The following is a 19,949-nucleotide window of genomic DNA, read 5'->3' as shown; positions in this document are numbered from 1 at the left end:
CTGAATTGGACAGGGAGTTTGTGTCAACACTGAAGAAGGAATTGAAGAATGTCCAGGAGGCATATGACATTGATCACCAGGAGCTCGAGGACCTGAAGAAAGCACATTAGGACGTTTGTTTGACAAAGATCTTGATGAGCACCGAGTTGGACGAAACAAAGCTGAAGCTTCATGTCATGAGGGAAGAACTTGATGCTGCGAAGGCAGAGATTGTCAAGGTGACTGGCTATGCCCAACACTGTAAAGACATCGCTCAACAGGCTACTAAAGCGTATGACACCCTGGATGCGGATTTCCTCGAGCTGGAGGCAGAGTATAAGGCTTTCAAAGAGGAGCATGAATGCGGGGTTCCCAGTACACCGGTGTTAAACATACTGAGAGATGCATGTGATGCTCCTATCTTGTCTGGAATTGCTTTGGAGGTCGTTGAGTCTCAAACTGAAGAGGTCGCTGTGGGGCTTGTTGGTCGCTGCTGACGTGCTTGTGGATGTAAATGCTGCTGGTCTCTCTATTGTTGCAGGTGATGGGAACGCTGCAGAGGTTGAACGGGATCCCCTGTCTACTAAAAATTTGTCTGTTCTTTCTTAAATTCATGAGATTTGAGTGATTTGTCCCATCCTGATATTGTATGTTGCGATACATTAAAGCTGGTTTCTCAGGCTTGCTTGGGCAGTTCGCCTTGCTTTACGGTTACATTGCTACAGAATGAACTGGTTTCCATGTAAGTGGCAGCTCGTTATTTTCAAAAGTTGTACGCAGGTCGATCTGGATTTCTGGGTAGACCCAGCAGATCGGTAGATTTATGAACTGGTTTCCTGCGTTTGTTCAGGCAGTTCAAATTATGGAAGTTATGGAATGCATGTAGTTTACTTATGTCCATCTGCTTGTACATATGGTTTGTCATTTCTTCATTGCAGCCTAGGGTTGTAGGTCTACAATAAATGGGGCATGTAGAGGCTAAGAAGCCTAAGAGTTAGCTTAAGGAAGCGTTCTGCTTGTAGAGAGCGTTCTCGTTGAGTTGAGCTTAGAGTTGTAGGTCATCAACTAGTAAGAACTGTAAAGGCTATGGAGCTTGGTAGCTCGAGTGAGCGTGGTAGCTTAAGAAAGTGTGTTGCTCGCAGGGAGCGTGTTAGCTTAAGAAAGCGTGTTGCTCGCGGAGAGCGTGTTGGCTTAAGAAAGCGTGTTGCTCGCGGAGAGCATATTTGCTTAAGAAAGCGTGTTGCTGGCGGAGAGCGTATTAGCTTAAGAAAGCGTGTTGCTCGCGGAGAGCATGTTGGCTTAAGAAAGCGTGTTGCTCGCGGAGAGCGTATTTGCTTAAGAAAGCGTGTTACTCGCGGATAACGTAATTAGCTTAAGAAAGTGTGTTGCTCGCGGAGAGCATATTAGCTTAAGAAAGCGTGTTGCTCGTGGAGAGTATGTTGCAGAACGTTTGAACTCATGAGAGTGTTTGTGGTTCACATATGTTGGTGGCTCTTTTAGTGTGACCTCCATGTCTGTTGGTGAACTTGAACGGAGTAGGTTGTGATAAGAAACATAAGTAAAGTATACCTAATTTTGTAGTAAATAGAAATATAGATTGCAACACATTACACTTTTATTGATAAAATTTCTTTAACAAATACGTGTTCCAAGGACGTGGTAATGGTTTCCCCTCTTGGGTCTTGATCCAGTATGCTCCATTGCCGACGACACGTTCTACTATGTATGGACCATCCCATGTTGGTGCTAGCTTAAAGTCATCTTGAGTCTTTTTCAGAACTAGGTCACCAGGTTGAAAGGATCGAGGATTGACTCGCTTATTGTATGACTTTTTTAGAGTCTGATGATAAGCTGCTACTCTGATGGCTGCTAGGTCGCGGCGTTCTTCCAGTAAGTCGACCTCTCAAGCTAGGGACGGAGTCATTCTGCCCAGATTCGATGAATTCTGACCGGGTCGTTGTGATTGTCAGTTCAGTAGGAATAACGGCCTCCGTGCCATAGCATAGTGAAAATGGCGACTCACCTGTGCTAGAGCGAGTTGTTGTTCGGTGACCCCATAAGATGTTTTCCAACTGATTCGGCCATTAGCTTTTGTTCTTTTCAATCTTCATCTTCAAATTTTCCAGAATTGCTTTGTTGCTAGCCTTTGTTTGACTATTGCTTTGGGTGTACTGGGGAGTGGAAAAATGCATAAACGATCTTCCACTTGGAAAGAAACTCCTTGACTATTTTTTCCTTGAACTGGGAACCGTTGTCCATCACCAGTGTGTGTGGCAAGCCAAATCTAGTGATGATGTGTGTCCAAATGAAGTTTTTGACGTGTGACTCTTTGACATGAGCTAAGGGGATTACTTTGACCCACTTAGTAAAGTAATCAGTTGCAACCAAGACGAACCGAAAGCCAATGTTTTTTTGTGGGATGAATGGTCCCATGATATCCAAGCCCCACATGTGAAATGCCCAAAAGCTAGCGATGTTGATTAATTCGCGAGCTGGCTGGATGATATTGTGGTCAAAAGTCTGGCATTTGATGCATTTAAGTACGTACTTTTTGGCATCGACCTACATTCGTGGCCAGAAGTATCCTTGGGAGATCGCTTTGTGAGCCAAGGAGCGACCACCAGCATGATTCCCACATTCGTCCTCATGGATTTCTGCAAAAATCAACTAACCTTGTTATGGGCTTATGCACCTCAAGTGAGGTTCGCCAGCAGACTTTCTGAATAGTTTGTTGTTGATTAGGCAGTAATGACTTGCCTGATATTGAACTTGTCTGGCTTTGGTACGTTCTTCTGGGATTGTACCATCTTGGATGTACTCTATGATGGGTTGCATCCATGTTTGACTCATCTGACTGTTAGAGAGTGGGCACAGGTCGCTAATTTTCAGGATGTGTTCAGTTTTGTAAGCAGGTCGGTCAATTACTTCGATGAGTAATTGTCTAGGGGAGCAGTTCGGTGTTTGAGTAGCCAGATAAGCTAAACTGTCCGCGTGACGGTTTTTGTCATGCAAGAAATGGTGAATGGTGGCTTTCTTAAAAGAAGGAAGTAACTGACAAACAACTTGAAAGTATTTAGAAAGGTTACCTTCATGGGTAGTGTACTCTTTAGCAATCTGGCGAACAATTAGTTGCGAGTCACTAAAGACTTGAAGTTCCTGTACATCGAGCTGTAGCGCCATTATGAGTCCCATGATTAGTGCCTCGTACTCCACCTCGTTGTTAAAGGTCGCGAAGACGATGTGAACTGATTTCTTAACCATAGTTCCATCTGGGGATACTAAGATGACTCTAATTCCACTTCCTCCGGGGGTTGTTAGAACAATCCACAAAGAGTGACTAGATGGATTTGTCCTGTTTCTTAATGGATGGGATGTCTGTTTCTGATTCCTAATTTAGTTCATCAACAGGAAAATCTACTAGAAAATCTGCAACGACCTGTCCTTTCTGAAAAGTGCGCGGGATGAACTCGATGTGATGTTCCCCGAGCTCTTGTGCCCATATTGCCATGCGAGTTGTCTTGTTTTCTTTAAGAAAGATCTTCTTCAGTGGGAGGTCGGTGAGTACTTTGATTAGATATACTTGAAAATAAGGCCTGAACTTCCATGTAAAGTATAGCAATACGAGTACTACTCTTTCAATGTAAGAGTAGTTCTTTTCAGCTGGTGTTAATGTCTTACTTGTGAAGTAGATCGACTTCTCTGAGTTGTTGTCTTCCTTGAAGAGAACCGAACTAATAGCAAAGTCTGACACCGCAAGGTAGAGCCCCAACGTTTCACCATATGTTGGTTTTGCTAGGACGGGCGGTGTTGTCAAGTATTCTTTGAGAGTAGAGAACGCTTGGTGGCATTGGTCGCTCCATGAGAACTGTTCCCATTTTTTGAGAAGCTGCAGGAAAGGTCGGCAATTGTTTGATTCCCTTGATATGAATCGGTTGAGCGCTGCAACCATTCTTGATAGTTTATGTATTTGTTTATTTGTCTTTGGATCGGGAATTTCCAAGAACGCTCGGATCTGGTCTGGATTGGCCTCGATCCCTCGTTGTGATACCTGATACCCAAGAAACTTCCCGGAGGACGCTCTGAAAAGGCATTTTTCGGGATTCAGCTTCATCTGAGTTCGGCGTAATCTAGAGAACCCCTGCTCAAGGTAAGTGAGGTGGTCAACCGCTTTCTTGCTCTTGACCACCATGTCATCTGATAAGAGCCCAAAATTGTAGTTTTAACCCTTTAACAATATTGTTTTTTAACCAATTATGTGATTAATAAGTAAGAGTTAGTACTGTTATCATGTTCATTTGTATCAGGCATTGGAGTCGAATATGTGTAGAAATGCGCCCTTTTTGTGAGATAATGGAGCAAGGGTTGGTTGTTAAGAAGTTCTATGATAAAAGGCCAAGATTCAAGGAGAAAAAACCTTTTTAAAGCCCGGTTAAAGCTGAAAAGTCAAAGTCAACGTGGGCAGAAATAGCGCACAAAAGTCAGCAGAACTTCCGGAAGCCATATCTTTGGACTCAGACCTTGGAATTGGGCCTACCTTATGTCAAAACGACCGGCTCGAAATGAGCTTTCCAATGGTCTTAGACTTGAGCCAATAACAAGAGAAAAAGTGGACAAAACGGTTGTTGAAGTCAAATCCAGCTGAAAAGGCCTCTGTGGACTGAAGAAATTGGGTTTTGGGTTCGATTTTCTGGCCCAAAACATGGCTCCTCAGCCCATGCACGAAAAAGTGGATCTGGTCTCCTCCATTTGAACACAAAAGACTTAGCTCTTAAGTATATAGTTTTTTTTAGTTAGCCATTAGCCAATAACTTAGTTTTTAGATCTAGTTTTTACATTCAATTAATTAGTTTTAGAACAAAGTAGATTATTATTTAGAATCAGATTTAGTTTTATAATAAAGTATTAGTTTTTCATTTTAATTTAGTTTATTTATTCAATTCTTATTTAGATTTAGTTGTCTTAAATTCATAATTAGTTGTTTTAATTTGATAATTAGTATTCATAATCTTAGTTCTAAATTAGTTTTAAATTCAGTTTAATCCATTTTGAATCTTAGACTATTGTTAATTTAGATTATAAAATTCAATCATTTATTCAATAATGAGTTGTTATATTTGTTCTTGTTTAAGAAATGATAGTTTAATGATTCAAGGCTAAAACCTCCATTAGAGGGGTTTGAGTAAGCCTTGATGAATCTTGATTTTGATTAGTGTAGAGTAGTTCGTAATGTTTTATTCCATTTTAGAAAGTAATTATTTCACCATGAGAATGGGTTTGATTGCTTTATATGCTAGTTGTTAGTTGGTAGAGATTACCATGAACAATTAGGGATTAGAAACACCCAGTTGTTATCCGGAAGCATTACAATTCGGATACGACAATTCTTCATTAGTAAATTAAGTCGATTTAAGGTGGAATCAAATTCCCCTAATTCCTCCTCATATTATCAAGTTAGTATTTCCGTAGTTTGATTTATCGCATTTTGATTAGTATAATTTCCATCATAGCATATATAATTATATAATCCATCATTACTCTCATCGACTTTGATAGAATTGATAATCTTAGTTAACGTAAATTCTAAAGAACTAGGAGTGGGATGAACTTTCTATTCCAACTATATTGCAATAGCATCGAGAGTAGAAAACTTTGATAATTTGCATCGAAAACAGTTTTAGTTTTACTTACGTTTGAGTCTCGTTACTTATTCGTAGGTAAAACTATTCATTTTACATTTTATCATCATCGATATAGACTTCCATGGTGTCCCCCAACATGTCCTAGAATATGTCAATGACGAGCCGTTGGTAAGTCGCTCCTACGTTCTTGAGGCCAAACGGGAGGATGTTGTAGTAGTAGATTCCCTATTCTGTGATGAATAAAGTTTTCTCTTAATCTTCTTTAGTGAGTGGGATCTGGTTATACCCACTGTATGCATCCATAAAGGACAAGAGCTCATGGCCACAAGTCTAGTCTACAAGTCAGTCGATTCTAGGTAAAGAGTAGCTATCTTTAGGTGTTTCCTAGTTGACATTGGTGAAGTCAACGCAGAGGTGAACTGTAGTGAGTTCATTTTTGGAATTGCTACTATGTTAGCGATCCACTCTGGGTAATCGACTTTCCAGATGAAGCCGACTTGTTTGACTTTGTCTATCTCATCATTGATTGCTTTTTGAAATCTTAAGGAGAGCTTCCTAGGTCACTGCCAAACTGGCCTAGCATTAGGGTTGACATTTAACCTATGACATGCAACACTAGGATCTATACTAGGTACATCAATATACGACCAAGCGAAAACGTCTTTATTCCTTGATAAAAAGTTTACAAGATGTGCTTTGATTGTGGGGTCAAGATTAGCCCCTACATAGACAAACTTGGGATCGTCCTCAGTTCCCAGGTTCACTCGCTCTTTTTCTTCAGTTTGAACTGTGGCTTTTGAAGATGAGGCGATCTCAGGGGAACTGGTCTCTGGTGGTGCTTTGTCGATCTGAGGAATGGAGGTCTTGGCAACAGGAGTTGAAGCAACCTCCGTGGTTACGACAACAAGGGATGATACAACCTCTGTGGTCATGACAACAGGGGCTGGTGCGACCTCTGGGATATGGATTGGTGGACTAACAGGTGCTGGGACAACCTTTGGGGTCCTGACTAGTGAAATATCAGGTGCTAGGGCGACCTCTAGGGTTCTGACTGGTGGAATGATTTTTTTGTTAAATCCCCCAACGTTCTTTTTTGGTGTTTTGGACTTGACCTCAGCAATTAAATCTTTGGCCATCGTGTAACTAGTGGGCTCACTCTTAGTGCTGATAAAAGGGCAAGCGGACTTGCTCGCTGAGAGGATCTGGTTGCAGTGATAAGCCTCGAGCTGATTGCTGCGAAGCTCCATCATACCCCTAGGGCCAATAAAGCGAAGTACCTGATGCAGTGTTAATGGTATATCTTGCATTTGGTGGATACAGCGCCGTCTTAGGATGGCATTGTAGGACGAGTGGATGTCTAGAATGTTGAAATGCGTGTTGAAGCTGACTTTGTCCTCCCTGGATCTAATGGAGACTAGGAGTATGAGGTCACCAATTGGGTCGGCTCGGGAGGCATTGAATCCATAGAGAGGGGCTATTGGATCTATGAAGACCGATTTGGGCAGGTTCATCTCTTTGATGGTATGATAGAACAAGATGTCACACCAACTACCAGGATCTATCAGGACACGTTTGACTATCCAGTCGCTGATTTTGACATGGACAACTAGGGCATCATTATAAGGGAGGCAAACCTTGTTAAGGTCGGCCTCTGTGAAAGTTATATCACCTGAACTGCTACTTGAACTGCGTGGGGCAGGTGCAGCTTCTGAAGAGAATTGGTAGACTTCTTGGAGAGCACCTATGCGCCTCCTTTTTTCTCTAGAGGATGTAACGGAATCATCCTGGAATGTGATCATGTGTATTGTTCTGTCGTTATCTCTTTCTGACGAGTGCTGACGGCGTTCATGATGGGAACGGTAGCTGGGGCGTCCTCTGCTATGGGAGCGAGCTTGGACACTATGGTGATTATGGTGAGCTGGAGATCTACTACGTTCTCTGCGAGCCATGAGCTTATGGCGCAAGTTGCCATCAACGATATTGGTATAATGCTTGATATATCCTAACTCGATGAGGTCTTGGAGGTAGTGCTTGAGCCCCCAACACTCATTGGTCTCATGACATTTTGTTTGGTGGAAGGCACAGTAAGGCTAGCTAGGTCGATCTTCTGGCTACCGCACGTCAGATCGGTAATAGGCAGCTCTCTTGATCTTTTATAGTATGTAACTGGGAGATCGGGTGAGTATAGGGAACTCACGGCTATTGTTCGTTCTGTTTCCAGACTTCTATCCTTGTTGTATGGGCCACTTTTTTGAAGGTGGGGCATCATCGGAGATCATTGCCACTTCTTGGTCTTCTGTGAGGCCTTGACGTTACAGGCTTTCTAGCAACTTGATATATTTGTCTACTCGAGCATACAACTCAGACAAAGTTTCTGGATGTTCTTTCATGAGCGATCTGGAGGTCGGTGTTGTGCACACAGCAGGAGTTGGAGAATGCCAATGTGGCAAATGACTCTTTAAGGCCGATTTCCATGCCAAGTAGTTTGGTTTTGAACAGACCTAAGAAGGTGTGGATGGTTTCATCTTCGCCGAGTGAGAGCTGAAAAAGTGAATCTAGATCTGCTTTCTTACGCCTATTGTGGACGTACTGGCTAGTGAATAGGTCGGTTAGATTCTCGAAGTTCTTTATCTAGTTTGGCTCGAGTGAAAAGAACCAATCGAGAGCGCCATCTTGCAGACTGGAAGGAAACAGATGACAATGGAGATGATCGAACTCCTGGGCACTATAGAGTGCGAGGCTCTGAATGTAGCGAGCTATGTGTTGACCTAGACACGTGCTGCCATCGTACATTGCGAAGTTTGGTTGGACGAAATCTGGAGGAAAAGGTTTAATGAGTACCTCAATAGTGAAAGGGGATACGCGGTACATCTTTAGCATCTTCTGAACGATCTGGGTGGCATCCTTCTTGATTGCGCTCTGGTCTATTCTTTGTGACAATTCGTTAATTTGCTGATTGACTTTGTTGATATCGTCCTCTGCTAAAGCACCAGGTGGAGTTTGCGCATCCACTTGTGCTTTCAAAGCAACATTCTCTGCTGCTGGCAGGGTGATGTGCTCATTCATGGTACCTAGTTGACCTGCTAAGCTTTGGATTTGAGCTTCGAGGCTTGCCATGCTTTGTGGGCTTAAGTATTTTTGTTTTTGTAAAGTGGTTTCTCAAGAAATCGAGACCACAGGTGGCGCCAATGTAAAGGTGTGATTTAGTTCCACCTAACAACTATAATGAAGGGGAGAAGGGGTTTGGAAATGGGAAAGACCGAGTTCGTTGTTGAGTGAACTGCCTACGTATCTATCTCTCACTTCTGGGGGGAGAGTAGAATCAGGTCTAGTGTAGTTCATGTAGGGGGTATTTATAGCTGGTGAACGTGGAGATCTATCCAACACGTGTACTGACAAACACAAATGTATGGTTGAGATTGAGAAGGAGTGTTGGAATGGTGTTGGTAGGAATTTTGTAATGATGGGGAGTGGTTACAGTGGTTCGTAATTTGTGGTAATGGAATGTGTAAGTACAGCTTTGGCAATGATTACTGATAGAAATAGGATGTGTCATGAGATAGAATGCTCTGCGTGAGGATGTGCGAGTTGATTTGTTCTAGAGCGATCTCGTAGCTCGGGTGTGTGAGCTATGGATGTAGGTCGCTCTGAAGGCAGTTCGGGGAACGAAGTCAGAGGTCGGTATGGTATTTCCACTATGCTAGACACGTGCTTGATATTCCTGAATGAGAATATCACTCCCTCAGACCTACGATCCAACCTTCAATAACTTCGACCTCTTTCTTTCTCTATGAGACCAACAGTCGGGATCACTTGCATTTGCAGGAAGTAAATCGACGGCAATGTGAACCTAAAAGCACATTTTTTTTTTGATAAAAAATGCCAGATTGTATTAATTACTAGGTAAATTATTACAATTATAGCAATTAGCTAGTGTAGTAAATTAACCTATTTCAAATATATACTTATTGTTAAGTGAACAAGAAAATCAAATTGATGTAACAAATATATATCATGAAGAAAACTTTTGGCTCAACAAATGAACAAACCTTTTAGTTCATAAATGAACTTAATTTACCAATGATTAAATCCAAGCCTAATAATGATCACTTTGTCCTTAAAATTAAGACAAATTTGATCTCTCTCGGTGCTCAAGGTTGATGAATAATTATCTCCCAAGATAGAACGGATTTCAATCTTATGAATGTAGCACTCAAATTCAAAGGACTCAACGAACGTAACATTGTGTGTGTACTCAAACAATTTAAATTGATAACTTATAGAGAGAGATGAGAATGCATAGAAAATAAATGCAATGACTTTTTCCAAAGGTTATCTAAAAAATATGATTTCGGTTGGTTTTATAGAATTGAAGAGCATGCACTTTTTGAAAAGTTAGTTGTGCACCTCTTAAAAAAGATACATGTTTTGAAAAGACACAACCTTTTCCCACAAGCCAAATTTGGTTACGGTAGTTATAGAAACTATCTTCTAGAAGAAATTGTACTTATACACAATAAGCATGGCCAAGCCCAAAGTATAAGGCTTTGTTTGGCTGCAAGAGATATTATATTACTTAACTATGATTAGGTGATACAAGTCATGAGATGAACTACTTGTGTGTATGCCTCTTATCTTGTCACATGTTTTAGTTCGCTACTATTTGGTTGACATTCACACCTATATACTCATTTTTTATATCATAAAAAAAAAAAAAAAAAAAAAAAAAACTTATAAACAAAATTTGCAAATAAAAATTGAAAAACAATTAAAAACTCATAAACAAATAAAAGGAAAAAACTCTAATTAAATATTGAATACATAAACACCCATTCTTTCAAAGAATTCTTCAAATATATATTCATTTTTCCTTTTCAATTATTTTTCTTTTTCAATTGTACTAAGTTCAATTCTCTTTCCAATTGATTTATACAAAAAAAAACATGTCAAAATAAATAAATAAAATCCCAATTTGATGAATAATGTGAAGATTTAAACACCACTTTTTGGAGAAAAAAAAAATAAAAGAGGAAAAAAAAGTTTTAATGAAAGGAAATAAATAAGACGGAGAGAGAGAGAGAGAGAAAATATATAAGGTTCATGGTTCCATTACTAGGATTCCCATGAAGGAGAGAGGGAGGGAGGAAGAAAAAGAAAGGGAGAGCATTCTTTACATGTTGTTATTATTATTATTATTATTCTCTCTCATCGATAAAAAACACGTTTTAGCGAATTTGGGTTTTTCCTTTGGCTTTGCTTATCCACACTTTTGTGTTCCTGCAATTCAAAGGGCTTACTAGAGTATCCACGTTTTAGACAGACCAAACACCTGTACAAGGAATAAGTTTAAGGAAATCCAGGACGGTATCATGCAATATAAATTTTTGTTGAGGATTGTACAAGATTGATAGCAACTTATGAAGGCAATCACAATCATCTGCTCAGTGCTAACTCTAGCAGCCATGTCTATGACATTGATATTTTATGTTATTTTGTTTCTTCGCTTTCAGTATGTAAACTTCAGCAGAGAACTAATAAGTAATGCATCAATGTTGTTATCTTAACTTTTGTTACTTTAGTATAACTTGAGTTGGATTTACTTTTCAGTATGTAAACTTCAACGGGGAACTAAGAGGTAAAGCATCAATGTTGTTTTTACTTTAGTATAACTTCAGTTGGATTGACTTCCCCAATTTCGTCTTCACATGCTTAACACCACATCCAAGATATTAGAACATCAAGAACAACAGGGTTTTCCCTATGCTCAGTTTATTCGGCTTAGGGACTTCAAAACATGTTGTTCAAGGTTGCATAGAGAACTTTAAGACATTTTCATGGTAAGACACTTACGTGTGCTATTACATAAAAAAAGGCCATGTGAAAATTTATCTATTTTTGGTCTTTGTAACTAAAAGCTCACTCTCATTTTCTTGAGAAACAGAATATAAAAAGAAAATGTAGGCAAATATCACCGAGACAATAAGAACCGCAATTTAAAAAGTTGTTACAAATTGGGCTTCTAACAGCCAATAGCCCAATACCCACATCAACACCTCACTAGTAGTCCATAAACTTAACCACCGTTCGCCCGGTTTTCTATATAGTCGGTTTCTGCCCCATATCATCGAAAAAAGAAAAAGAAAATGCAAACATCTACAATTCACATCGGTTAAGCATTGAACCACCCCAACCTTTCTTCTCAATTTTCTTAAGGCAATGTCACACTACTGACTTGGCCCCTACCTGTGAGTTTGTACACTACACCATAACAGCCTTTTTGTGACGCCAAAATGGTGTCACAAAAAAATTTTGTGACACCATTTTGGCGTCACAAATATGGTGTCACAATTTGGCGTCATTTATTTTTTGTGACGCCATTTTGCATCACTATTTTTGTGGCGGTCACAAATTTGTGATGTCATTTTAACGTCACAAATATTTGTGACGCCAAAATAGCGTCACAAAAAATAGTGATGCCAAATTGGCGTCACAAAAAATAATAACGCTAAAATAGCGTCACAAATATTTGTGACGCCATTTTGGCGTCACTAATCTAATTTTAGATTTTAAAAAAATAATAATAATAATTTGCTCTCATACATACACCCTGTAGAACTGGCCATCTAGTCACTAGCACAAACACAAACACTAAGTACTTACATTTTTCAAAAGAAAAATACAATACAAAAAGTACATTACATTGTGCTTACAACTAGCTAGAAATAAAATCTTGATAGAAAGTTTCCAAGTTTCCAAACTATGCGACTTCCATCAAATTGCCGACCATTTAAGCTATATCTTGCATCATTAGCATTGTGCGGATCACTAAATTCATGTACAAAAAAGGTAAAAACAAGGAGAAACATATGAGAAGAAACTTATAGCTGTGTAATATTCTGCTTAGAGATGCTTGAAACACAACTAAGAGAGAGAGAGAGAGAGAGAGAGAGAGAGAGAGAGAGCAAAAACACTTACAATAAAGGTGAAATGGATCCGGATCCACATTACTCTGTGGAAACGGTTGCCGTAAACAATAAGGCCATCATGACTTAAGTACCAAAGGCTTTTGATACTTAGCCCTTCCAGAAGAACTAAACATCAAGGGCACCAAGAATGACCCACCCCAAAGCAGCAAGCACCAATAGTCTATGGATGCGATGTGAGCCAACAACAATATTGTCCTTTCAGTGGATGTAGTTATGCAGTAGCAGGTAACTCGAATTGCATCAGACTGAAAATAATGATTAAATGACAAACATTATACATTACGAGTTTGGGTATTTGGAGAGAACCCTGCTTGACTTTCCTCTTCCCGGTGAAGTATCCGGATGAAAGTAGAAATGAAGGTAGGTTGTAATCATGCACGAGAGAGATCAATATGAATTTGGGAACCCTATGACACAAAATAATGTTTAATCCATAGAGCACACCAAGAGAGAAATACAAATTGCTACTACTTACCAAACAAGAGCGATTGTGTATTAACGATAGGTGGCCTTCTCACTAAGCAATGTTAGTCCTTTCTCGGACTCATTTGGTCAATGATAATAAGTTGTGACTCATAATTAATTATATCATGAATAAACAAATATTAATTTACATGTTTGTACACATCTACAAGCATATTTCGATCTTATGTCAAAAGAGCTCATTAACTCCACAAAAAATGAGGCAACATGCATAACAATAAGACTACGGTGAAGGATAAATCACTCGATCATAGGAAATGGAGAAAAGAAGCCCACGGTCATAACAATAACCACATAAACGGTGTGCAATAGTGGTGTTGTACCACAAATTTTCATCTTGCCAAAACGTTTGCCTCGCCATTTATCCTCTTTATCCGCTCCTCATTACCAAAACCTCCAATAGTTGAAACAAGCTGCAGAGAGCCCCCAACGAGAACATCATCCCAATTTGTGTAGAAAACATCCCTTGCATGAATTGGAGTTTGGACGCTTTAAGTAATTCAAATGTTAACCACGATTACATAGTATGCTCACAAAGAAACCAAAAGTACAATTTATCATCTTACGTGTCAAGATACATGTGAGAATTGTACCACTTTTTATGTATATACATGAAGCATACTTAGTACCTTTAACTCCTTTAAAGGCGTTAAATCAATATTCGTTGGTTAATGTGTGAGTTTGTTTAAGTTCTTTCCTTCCCACTACCAATATCTGTTCCCAAATCTCACATAATCATACCAACGACTTCTTCGGGTCGTACATCATGCTTATTTTTTTTTCCTTCGCACAAAATGCATGCCCCCTCCCCCTTCCCCTATATTTAAAACTACCGTGAAGGACAACACACGAACACCGGGTGTTAAATATGTGTGTGTGTGCTAATTTTCCTCCCTCCATGACCATTGTCACCAAAAAGTTCATGGCAGCATGGGGCACCAAATTAAAACAACACAAAGAAAAAAGAACAAAGCGTGCACCCAAAGACACTCTCCACGGTAGCAACAACACCACACTCACACACTAGCACCTCCACACACACTCACCACACTAACACTTGCACACACTATCACCTGCACACACTCTCACATACACCACACTGCCACCACCTGCCATCCCACACTCACACCACATATACTAATGAAACGATTTGGTATGAAGGAGATAAATTTTGAACCGACAAGTAAAGTTGTTGTTGAAGAGCAAGTCGGAAGATACCAAATGGTCAAGCAGCAACATGGTTAATAGTTTAGATGTCTCCCTATTATAATATTCTTTAGTGTACAATGGCTTAATTAGCTTATATGTCTCCAAGTTTCTGAATTTCCCACAAAAGTGTTAATAGTTTAAAATTAATGCGCAACCACGAGTCTTAATTAATTATAACCAACAAGCACATGTGATTGTTCAATGGTAAAATAAACAAGTTGAAATGAAGGAATACAAGAGTTTGAAAAACTTATAAACGATAACAAAATAGTCATATTGCTCGCCTCGCTTTGGCAGCAAGAAAAACCACTGGACACACTCATTGGTCCTCATAAAAGAAAACTGATTTGGCTATTGTGAGATATTGATTTCTTTGAAGGCATCAAATCAAGGACACCCCAAACATTTGATGCAAAGAGATGGAGAAGAAACACAAATGGATTTAAGATATCGTCTAAAAGTCTGTAGTGGGAGCTCTCAATCTGGTTTTCAAATCTATCTCACATTCTCACTAATTTGGATTGTAAAGCTCATGAATTCAATGATCTATTCGAAATACCCTTGCTTCACAAAATCACAAGATCACTTGGACTTCAGTCTTAGGCTACCCCACATTTTATGTGGCAAGCCAATGACGACAAAAATTCTAGGACCAAATAAAAAATTAATAAAGGTGTCCATGGAAAGTTCTCAAAGTATCACTAGTCATTGCTTAACCTAGAACCTGACCACTTGCCAATTTCTTCTTATGATTATCGATTATCATAATAAAGAATGACCAACTCAACATACTAGTTTACTTCTCAAGACCAAACAATCCAAACAACAAAAATAAAGGAAAAGCTCATTATTCAACACTAAGACAAACAAACTAACAAAGCGGGTATGCAGTCCCAAATTCCTATGATCTATTCCTATACCAACAATGTTACTCATAAAAGAATGACAAGTTGATTAGTCATTGTTAAACAATCGACCACTCTAAAAAAGTCAAGATGTACAAGAGGTGTAGGCTTTGTTCTCCATGTAATATATCTAGTCTATCTCACATACCAAAAAGGGATGAAAAAAAAAACTTTTGTAAATGTCAACTAAGTGAAAAGCAAAACATGTAATAAACTTAAAAAACAGATCTTGCTGATTTACTTAGCTTGACCAGGGTAAAACTTCGATCGACTTCCATGTGCAAGCAAAAACCTATGGAAGGGTATTGAAACACATGAACAAATTATAAACCCATTCCAGCACCCCAAATAAAAACTAACCCCAATTTCTAATGCTCATAATACTCGAGGCATCAAAAGCGAATATATATAACCTGGTTTCTGTAAGCATTGATTGTTTATCTTTGTTAAGAACAGGTCCAATAAGCATTTCCCAAAATACTTTCCAAGCAAAGTCAAAATTTCACTGTCTAAACACTTTAAATTACTATATTTTGTTAACAAAATAATATCCAAACATTGTTGAAATATTCAAGAACACTTCTCAAACAAAGTTAACCCGGTGTAGCCATTACAAGAATTATATTCCAAGGCACAATAAAAAGCCATAGCAACGAGTGTTATTAACTTATTACAGGTAGCCATGGTAGATGCATAATATACAAACACAATTCAACTCAATAGTAATGTATACAGAAGTTAACTAGAACGACCACATGAACTTTGCCTGAGTAAACATTTTATTCAGTTCCAATGCTCAGATGCTTTCAAATGAGATTGTCTCGTCTATTTATAGTTTTGAGGGGTCGAATTGACAAAGTAAAGAGCATATGCATGGAGTAGGCAGTATTTTTACCCAAAGCAAAGCTTTTCCTCCAGCTTATTCATTTCTCCTTGAGCCTTCTCTTTTCTACAGCATCAATGAAATTAGAACTCAGTCTAATTAAACTCCCCAAGTGACCTAAACCTACAATATTGAACTTTAAAAAAAAAGGGAGAAAGAAGCTATCAAAAAAGCAAAATTTTATGAAAAATTGATAGTTGATTGAATGAAAAAGGGAAGAAAAGAACTAACACTCGAATCTGCCAAGCAAAAAATATAATCAAGGGAATAGACCGTGTCGTCTGCTTCCTCGATGCCTCCATCATTCGGGAGAACAAATGAGAGACCTAGGGATTTAGTTGTAAAGAAAGGAAGTAGTGAGAAGAGAGGAGAGAGATCAATTCGAGGGACTGATTCGATTTTCAGAGTTAGGGTTTCGTGATTTAGGTTGGGTGGTAGAGAAGAGAGTGGGAGAGAGAGATCAGTTCGTGTGAGAGTTGGGTTTCCACGGGTTGCTTTTCTTTTCAATATTTTTATTACAGATTTGTGACGCCTATGAGCCGTCACTTTGGTTTATTTAATTTAAAATAGATTAATTCGGATAATTTTGGAATTATTAGTGACGAGTTTTTTTTATAAGTGACGCCAAATTAGTGTCACAAAATTACTGACGCCATTTTGCCGTCACTTATGAAAAAACCCCGTTTACCATAAAGTACTTATGTTATACAAAATAGGTCACAAGTATACAATTGTTAGATCGCTAAATTAATGCAAACAAGAATGATCAATAAAAGATGTTCAACTTGTTTGGCCTAGCAAAGTAGGGGAAAGGCGTAAATTCATATTGAATACAGTAAAAAAATAATTCATAGATTTCTCTATTGTGGGTCTGACGGTGGATTCATTATATTTCTCTATTATGTGCCGGTTTTCGACTAATGGTGTCTAGAGTGATTTTCTGAGTTTAGAAGTTATGGGTCTCGAAAAAGTGAATAGACTATTTTCTAATTCTGTTTACATGTAACAACTAGTTTTAACTTTTTCCAAAATCTTACCCGGGCTCATGCCCTCTCCTGGCTCTACCCTTGATCTCAATGTTTTATCTGGAATTTTTTTATGCTCTTATTTGTTTAAGTTCAACCTTTTTTTTTTTTTTTTTTTTTTTTTTTTTTTTTTACTATGTAATGTTTGACTATAGATACGGGTTATGTTTTTGCTTATGTAGGTGCCGACCTTCTCTATTGATACAAGTTCTTTGCCAATTTTACAAGGTATAGTGATATATTAGTTAATGGTGAGAGTGATTATGACAATGATGTACCAAATGAGTATAACCTTGCTTTCTGTTTTGCATCTGGTGTTGGTGATACCTCTCTCTCTCTGATATTGGGTATTTTTGGTACGTGATAAGCGCCAAAAACTGTAGTTTAAACTCTTTAATAGTATTCTATTTAGGCTAATTCTATTTATAATAATATGAGTTTATTACTGTTTACTTGATTTTGTGTATTTCAGGTCTTGGAACCAAATATGTGAACATATACACCACTTTTGCAAGAGAAATGAGTCAAATTGATTGCTAGAGAAGTTCTATGGTTAAAGCCCAAGTTTCAAGGAGAAAAAATCTTTTAAAGTCTAGTCAAAGCTGAAAAGTCAAAGTCAACTCGGGCAGAAAAAGAACATAAAGCCAACAGAACTTCAATAGGTCATATCTTTAGACTTATACCTCGGAATTAGGCCTATTGTATGTCAAAATGACTGGCTCAGAAAGAGATTTCTAATGGTCCAGGCCTCGACCTAATTAGAGTAATAAAAGTGGACAAAATAGGTATTGCAGTAAATTCTAGCAGTGAGGACCCTTTAGGGCTTAAGTATTTAGGTTTTTGGCTTGATTTAGTGGCCCAAAACACAACTCCCAAGCCTATGCACGAAATTGTAACCTAAACCTTTGTTTTATAAAGAAGTTTAGGACAAAGCAATAGGTATCTCTCCCTCATAGTTAATTAGAATTAGGGTTTTTAATTGTAGCCTCCAAAAACCTCCATTAAAGACTTTAGTTTCTTCTGTTTAATCAATTATTCTTTACATCATGTCTTTATATAATTGTTTTAGTATAGAAAATTCAATGAAACAAGGCTAAACCTCAAAATAGAGGGGGTTTATGAAGCATATGTGAGGATTATGGCTATGTTAATCTTTATTGTTGTTTTAAATAAGTGTTTCAAGTTCATTGCTATGAGTTTTAGAGATAAAAATCCTAAAGAGATTGTGGGCGTGCTAATCTCTCATGCTAGTGAAACCATGATTAAAGATAAATTGGATTTACTAGGGATTAAGAAATTCAAATCAATGATTAGGTTAAATGGTTGTTCAATCACATAGGTGGATTAACCCCACTCTATTGTTCTATATTCATCATTTAATCATTGTTCCACGTAGTTTAGCAATTTAAATACTATTTTCAGCATTTAATTAATTACTCTCACCTATTAAACCGTAGAATTCACATGTTTTGATTATTTAGTTGTTTGAAAATTGACAGTGGGATGCTTTCGTAGTCTACTATATTACATGAATATATATATTGAGAGTATGAAATATTGATTGATAGCATAACAATAAGTAGTCTTGTATATTATTAGGTTACTTTAGCATTAATAGTAGCAAAGTATTGTTTTTATAAATTATCAAATGATGCCATTGTCGGGGACTATGTAATGTTTAATTATAAATACGGGTTATGTTTTTGCTTATGTAGGCACCGACCTTCTCCATTGATACAAGTTATTTGCCAACTTTACCAGGTAGTGATCTATTGGTTAATGGTGAGAGTGACTACAATGATAATATACAAAATGAGTATAACTTCGCTTTCTGTTTTGCGTGTAGTGTTGGTGATATCTCTCTCTCTGCTGGGGGTTTTTTTTTTTTTTTTTGGTCTCCTTTATATATGCTTATTGGGCTATTTTATGTTGGGCCTATTAATTTTAAAGTCTAAGAGTTATGTCAGAACTTTTATATAGGCAGATTTTTTAAATATGTTTATAATAAACCCCATAACATATACAATTTGAAGCTTAGGTAATTTAGTCTATATGTCCATTGTAGACAACCTAGTCAATTATTACCTTGAATAAGACAGAATACATACTATTTTTAATTTTTGGTATGTAATCGGATTAGAAGATCAGGATGAGGACAATGAGGATAACTATCCTTGTATTGTATTTCATTGGCATTGGAAAGAGCTTACTATATCTCCTTGGGGAGTCTCTTGGGCATCTATATGATCCAAAATTTATTCTATAGGTGGTGATACGTCTTCTATTTCTGAGTACACCTCAAACCAAAAAAAAATACATCCAGCCACCTATGTGTTTTCTAAAGACATCAATGGCGATATCGTGAATAGTGTGCCGAACAGAAACTAGTTTAACCTATGTCAGACTTCTTTGCACTGTCTTCTCCTAAGCATGATTATTTTTTTGTCTATTCTCGCAATGAGCATTCATCAATGATCTATCATTCTCAAAATTAAAGATGGAGACGGCTTCCACGACTTCCTTCCTGCCATGACAGCTCTACTGTTTAATATGGTTTATTTGTTAAGAATGGAGAACATGTTGTCTTGGTCTTAGTTTTGGGTGCACATTATCGTCTGGTATGCCTATGAATTGGAAACGAATAAGTGGTCTTTTGTGGAAAATAGTATGTCAAATTTGTCAAACAACTTTGAAAAAGTTTTTATTGTTGACAACGTATGGTACATGTTTAATGAGTGGGGAAGTGTTGGCATATGACTTGAGCACCATTTTGTGGTCAAAGGTGAAGGGTTTAGAAGTTTTAGGTGAGTTTGGCAATCCATTTTTAGTGGTACTTTTAG

This window comes from Coptis chinensis, chromosome 8, assembly GCF_015680905.1.
Source record: "Coptis chinensis isolate HL-2020 chromosome 8, ASM1568090v1, whole genome shotgun sequence".
NCBI classification, from domain to species: domain Eukaryota; kingdom Viridiplantae; phylum Streptophyta; class Magnoliopsida; order Ranunculales; family Ranunculaceae; genus Coptis; species Coptis chinensis.
Note: the sequence above shows the minus strand (reverse complement) of the source record.